The sequence below is a fragment of the Quercus suber genome, unplaced genomic scaffold (assembly GCF_002906115.3).
Source record: "Quercus suber isolate HL8 unplaced genomic scaffold, Cork oak 2.0 scaffold_685, whole genome shotgun sequence".
NCBI lineage: Eukaryota > Viridiplantae > Streptophyta > Magnoliopsida > Fagales > Fagaceae > Quercus > Quercus suber.
This window is the reverse complement of record NW_027070126.1, coordinates 266,921-273,618: the sequence shown is the minus strand read 5'-3', so window position 1 is coordinate 273,618 and position 6,698 is coordinate 266,921. Positions and strand designations below refer to the sequence as shown.

The 6,698-nt window shown below is 37.9% G+C and overlaps 1 long non-coding RNA gene across 1 annotated transcript; it reads right to left on the bottom strand.

Annotated features, from left to right (window-relative positions):
• Positions 1-3,017: 3,017 nt before the first annotated feature.
• On the bottom strand, positions 3,018-3,965 carry LOC136064422 (uncharacterized). The gene is made up of 2 exons (XR_010626036.1): positions 3,826-3,965; positions 3,018-3,540 (listed from the first exon to the last, which is right to left on the bottom strand). It is a non-coding gene; the product is annotated as an uncharacterized LOC136064422 (long non-coding RNA).
• Between the last annotated feature and the right edge of the window lie 2,733 nt (positions 3,966-6,698).

Here is a 6,698-nt window from a genome sequence, read left to right as displayed (position 1 = left end):
AACGCTTTCATTTCTCTGTAAGTATCTAGTTTTCCCATAGGTTTGAGTCCGAGGACCATACAATACCTTGGTTCTGTCTAGTACCCAAGTATAGAGGAGCGAGTAGTTTCCCCACAGGCCTGAGTCCGAGGACCATGCAGTGCCTTGGTTCTGTCTAACGCTTTCATTTCGGTAAGTAGGGGTTTGTCTTTGGACCGCTTTACTGGAGATGATTCTTCCTTGAGTCGGATTTTGATCTTACACGTGGTGTTGACCTCGCCTCTAGCTCGAGCCCCTATTTCTTCACTTACGAAGCGTCCTTTGGCCGTTCGTGTTCTGTGCTTGACGTTTCGGTGAGCGAGACGCGCCCTCATTAATGTCCTTGTGAATTAGCACAAATCCAACGGTCTACGGTCCCCTTGGAATTTGGTAGCCTCATAATTAGCACTGTTGACAACTCTCCTTTCGAATTCTGCGTGAATTAATTCTCACCAACATTTATCCCCTATATAAGACTCTTCGGGGGGAAGGTTTCTTCACACACCATGAACCTCCCAACATAAACAGAAAGAACACACCCTTTTAGGTCCCCACGCCCCTTTAATAACCTCGCCGGAATTGTGACTGGAGTCAGTAGATATGGGGCAGCTTTGGGCGGGTGTGAGGACATCCGTGCCAAGAGCCATTGTGGCCGCAGCCCCCACTGGGCTTCCTGTACGGCAGAGTTTAGGCGTAACCCCAATGGTGCCACGCATGATGGCCCGGAGGGATGTCGTTGGAGTACCTGATGTCTCTCCTCGGAGCGCACCCCCGACGAAGGAGATGTGTGAATTCACGTCATGGCCGGTGCCCGAGTGTTGCCATCTCCGACGGCCAACGCTCGCGAGAAGTGGAGAGAATCAAGGGAACATCACGGGGGAAGGCGTCCCGGTGCCCCTGCATCTGCTCCTTGCTTTGTTCAAGCTCCGCCGCAACGAGAAAGGAGTTGTTGGTGGCCTTGAAACAAGCTGTCCCTCCCCCTTCCCTGCTTTTAGTGTCAAGTTCTCCCATTCTCTTGATGCCAATAAAAGCACGGGTTGACACTTCCCTCTGGCTAGTTTTAGGGCGGGTCCACCTGGGCCTCTGATTGTAGAACTAGCTGGTAGGAATAGTCGTAAAGCACGCCTGCCTAAGCCTCTGATTGTAATCTGTAACTTTGTTTTTTTTTTTTTTTTTATGAAATAATATCAAGCTACTTTTATCTTTCTACAGTGTTCTTTTTTTTTTTTTTTTTTTTTTTTTTTTTTTTTTTTTTTTGCAACACCACCAATCTTTCATAGAATGACTACTTAGAACCGTCGCCCGTTGCGCCGGCCGGCGCGCTAATCCTTCCCACAGACGGCGCCAATTGTAGGGTCGGTTTTTGTTACCTAAGCCCAAAAGAGATTGGTTATAGGCCCAACGAACCTAGAACAATGAATTTGTAGAGAATGGGTTGAAGGTTTAGGCGCTGACCGGCGTTCACGAAGCATGAACATCTTTTTCTTTTATTGAAGAAATACTTGGAACAATTTACAACTAGGGGATGCTCCTCAGCCCATGGCCGAGGAGGCTTTTTTCCTCCTTTCACTCCCCCAATGACCCCCTCATACATTTTGCTTGTCTCTCTTATATATTACTCTCTTCCTCCTTCTGTTGGTCGTTCATTGGCCTCTCCTCTGGCTGCCTGTCCCATTAGAGGTCGTATCTGTGCTCAAGTGGTTCACCCTGATCGATGTAGCCCTGCCCGGGGTTGCATCCCCATTAATGCGGCCAGAAGGGTTAGGTGAACGCATTAAGTGTTGAGGTGACAACTTGCTCTGGGTCTGTCCCCCCTCCCCTACAGTTATCATTAGTACGCCGAGGACGAGGGGATCCTCGGCGTGGATCCAAAGAAGAGTTTGCTTCCCAAATTGGCCTTGGGTAGTCATCCTTCCTCGGATTGGGCCATTTGGGCCTGGCTTGGAGTGGGCCGTGGCTATACGACTTCCTGGCCCCACAATATATATATATATATATATATATATATATAGACTAGCTTGCAACCCGTGCTTACGCACAGAAACATTGAACTATAATAGAAAAGAAAAAAAATTGAATAATTGTGTCAATATTTTTGAGGTTATTAAATTATTAATATTATTTTATTCTTGAAAAGTATTGATTAATAATAATAATAATAATAATAATAATAATAATGTAGTTGTTAATATTTGTATAACAAATATATTACTTAATTTATATTGCATTTTGGGTGTCCTAGTTGCTAGGCTAGTCATGAAGATTGCATGGTGTAGAGTGGTTATCCAAAGGTCATTTATTTTCAATCTTCTACTACTATACAGATCTATGTATACAAAAATAAAAAGAAACCCAAATTCGCTACCATACTAATCTATTGATTCCAAAATGAAAGAAACACACAACAAATCAAAGCCAATGGATCTTACTCCATAGACTTCTTCACTCCAATAAAAATTAGGAACAATGTACTTCCTTTGCTTCTTTTACTCATTTTCGGGTTTGTCTCTTGAGTCTCAAATAAAAATGTTTTTTTTTTTTTTGGTTTTTTTTTTTTTTGGTGCTAAACTATCAAATAAAAATGTTAATGCAATAGAGAATGTGAATAAACACATCCTTTAACAATGGAAATTGCTCTAGAGATGCATCATTGAGGGTTTGTTTGGATACCGCTTATTACTGAAAATTGAAAACTAAAAACATTGTAGTGAAATAATTTATAAATATGTAAATAGTGCCATGAGACCCAGTTTTAAAGTTAGATTTTCTGAAATCCATACTTGTAGGTCTCATGAACAGTGCATGAGACCCAAAAAAAAGGTCATCACAGGGAGAGAAATAATTTCAATGCAATCCAAACTCAACCTAACTCTGACGAATTGCAAATTGAGTCAAATTCTTAGCTGCAACATTAATAGATTAGTAGTGCAGTAGATATCCCAAGTATGAAAGGAACATATAAGGACTTTTATCTTAGCAAAAATTTGTCCACAACATCATTTAGGAGAAGAGAGCTTTAAGAAGTTCATATACAATGCCTTCCAATTACATCAAAAAAGCCAATCTTAAAAGCAAAAGCACAAACATGAAGAACCTATATACATCTTTTGGTCTAGGAAAAATGAGAGTAGTTGTTTAAGAGCATCTCCAATAGGGCTAGCTATCTCTAAAATTTGGAGAGAAAACGCACTGCTCACATAAGAAAATGAACTCCAACAGCCTCTCTATCTCTATTTTTTTTTAGATTGGCTACAGTAACTCTCCAGGCCTGGAGAGCACTATAGCAATCACTGTAGCTATTGCAAAGATTGTTTCTCCTTAAAATAATAGTTGAATTAAAAAAAATATTTTTTTCACTTTCTCTTTCTTCTTCACTCCATCTCTCTTCTTTATCTCAATGGCTACAAAACGCAAATTACAATCCAAACACGAAAATAATTTTTCTCATAAACCAAATGAAATCATATAAAAAAATAAAAAATAAAAAGAAAGAAAGAAAGAAAGAAGAGAAAAGAGAGAGACCTGTTCATGAGCAAAAGAATGAAATCAGTCTCAATAATCACAACTGATTAAAATATTTAATTTTCACTCAATAATCACAATGGTAACAATAGAACTATTCTTGATCTTTTCTCTCAAATATCTCTAAACTCAATCTCAATCAAACATTCACAACAGCTACAAACACAACAATCATTTCTTTTAAACATTTCTAATTTCAAGCATAATCAAAATACAAATTCAAAAACACAATCTTAAAATTAATCAAATCATAACAAAAAAAAAAAGAGATAGAAGCCATCTGACCCATGGTGGAGCAAAAAAGAGACAACGCTAGAGAGTTTTCTAGAATCCATCTGACCCAAGGTAGTCATCTGACCCACGGTAGAGAGTGTTCTAGAATCAAGTAGAAATTAAAAAAAAAAAAAAAAGAGCTAGAGAAAGAATGAGAGAGTTGGAGATAGTGAACGTGTGATCCGAAATGTACTAGAAAAAGAAAAAGAAGAGTATATAGAGATGGGAGTGGGATAGGTGTGTGGTGGATAAAAACCAAGAGAAAAAAAAAGTATGGATGTAATTAAGTTTGGAAAAATAATATAAAAAATAAGAAATGACAATTAAGAAATGCTACCATAATATTTTCACAATAAATTTTAAGTAATAAATTGTTATTAGCTAATATTGGTGAGTAAAAAAATAATTTCAGTGGTGGATTCAAATTAGAACTAGTTACAACTTTCTACATAAAATTTTGATGTGATTCTTATGAAAGTATTGTAAAAAATATTGTAGATATAATATTTTTCATTGAAAAATATAATTGTTAGGAATGAATATAGGAAGAATAAATGATAATAAAAAAAGAATAAAGAATGAATGAAGAAATAATATTTAAATGAAATGGAGAAAATGATAGAAAATCTGTTAGAAAGTATATTTGAAAAGGTAAGTAGGCAAGAATTGTTCATTCTTCAAACAGGCAAAAATTGGCAGAAATTTGAAGAGGCTGCAGGAGATGCTCATTCCTATTGGAGAAGAACTTTGACCCAACACAAGAAACATTCTCACCCCTCTCTTCTTGCTGCTCCTGAGTTTGAAGTTCACGCTTATTTCCTATTTGCAACCACTGATTTTTCCTGAAAATACAACCACTCCAAAGTTCAAACTATCAAATTATCCCATCCAAGAGTATGTACAAAATTAAGTTATTGATGTTAATAGCCATCAAAGCCAGTAATACCACTAATGATTCCAACTTCATTATTAAAATACTTTTCACTTCAACATTAAATCAAGCCAAGGTTTGAATATATATCCTATGCAGATGCTATGCAACGGGAATACCCAATGCCACTTAATTGCAAACATTAAAGTGATGTGTACATACAAACTGATAGATGTCATTAAAAAAAGATTGCAAAGAAAAAGGTAAACCTTGGAAGAGAACTCAAACCTTGTAAAGGGTTTTGAACTACTGAAGAATGATATTTAGAATAGGTTGAATTGAAAATTTTTTGTGAGAGAAAGAATTGGCTATGTGTATATATACATATGATGATTTTAGATGATAGATAAAGGGAATCGACATAAACATTCTCTTCTTTCAAGATCATATAGTCATAAATACTGTTTTGAGATTGGTAAATATTGTAAGGTTAAATTTAATCAACCATCTTGTTGGCTTTATTTCGTACCAATTTTGCTTGATTTTAGCATTTAATAACCCTGTATTTAGGTGGGAATCTTGTAAGGGTCGTGAGTGAGAGAGTGTGAAGAAATGCTCAAGATTGTGCAAAGAAACAGGGACTCGCGACTGGATCTCGCAGGTGGCTCGAGGCTTGCAAGTCGCCAGAAGTTACTCACGTGCTAAGCATGCCAGAAGCTGAAGAGTCACGCCAGCTGTTGCACTACAGGACAAAAGTCCCAGGCTAGCCAGGCTGTTAGCTCACGGCTTGAACTCGCGACTCAACCAAGTCGCGAGGCCAAGCCGCCAACTTGCCTTGTTTGGGAAAAACTGACATTTCACATTCCATTCTCACCCTAGTATAAATACCCTTCATTCCCACGAAATGTAGAGAGCTTCCAGAGAAAATTTTGAGAGAGAAACCCTAGAGAAAACAAGATTGCCTCATCCACAATCTTCACCTAAGAGACTCTTCAAATTTCTCTACTCTCTTCCTTTCCATTGATACATCCTTGAGAGGTTCTTGACCAAATCATTTTCTTAACATACCCACGTCTATGAGAAAGTTCTTTTGGTGCTAAGGGAAGCAGTTTAGAAGGGACCAATGACTATTGGTTGATGCTATGGTTTATAGAAGAATCCGGTAAGTTAGAAAAGAAAAAGTTCAGCGTAACCTCGTTGGAGAAAGAAGTTTGGAGGGCTTAGATACCTGGGTAGATTAGGCTTGGAGGGTCTATACTGTTCATGTATCCCAACTACATTTTCTAATGGATTATTGACCGCTTAGATGGCAGCGGAGAGGTTTTACGCAGAGGGCTTCAGTTTCCTCTTCGATAACACATCGTGTGTTGTCCTTGTGTTTGCATCTCTCTTCCCTTTATCTTTACCATTTAATTACTGCTGTGATTGTGATTATTTATGATTTAGTTTATTTATCAATTCTGGTATAAGTTTGTTATCATTTTCTGCACATATATTGATTGATATAAAGCTTGAATTGATAATTTGTTGTTTGGGAGTCTAAACGTTCGTAGTGTTTTTAATGCTATTTGAACTTTCAATTGTTATCAAAGCAGGTGCACTTTTTGTGGTTTAAACACCCTAGTGTGATCCTAGACCTCTCATTGAGATGGATAAGTCTCAATCTCTAAATGTGTCACCATTTTTTGATGGAAATAATTATGCATTTTGGAAAGTCCGAATGAGGGCATTTTTATGTTCTATTGATGATGCTGCGTGGGATGCAATTGAATTTGGTTGGACTAAACCGGAGGCTGCCAAATCCACCTAGGATAAGATAGCACTTGCGGCAGCTAATGCTAATAGTAAAGTCTTGAACGCTATTTTCTGTGGTGTCTCTCCAGAAGAATTTCACAAGATTTCACACATCACTATTGCTAAGGAAGCATAGGAGATTTTGGAGACTACTTATGATGGAACAAAGAAGGTGAAAGACACCTAACTACAGATGTTGACCACTCGCTTTAAGGAGCTT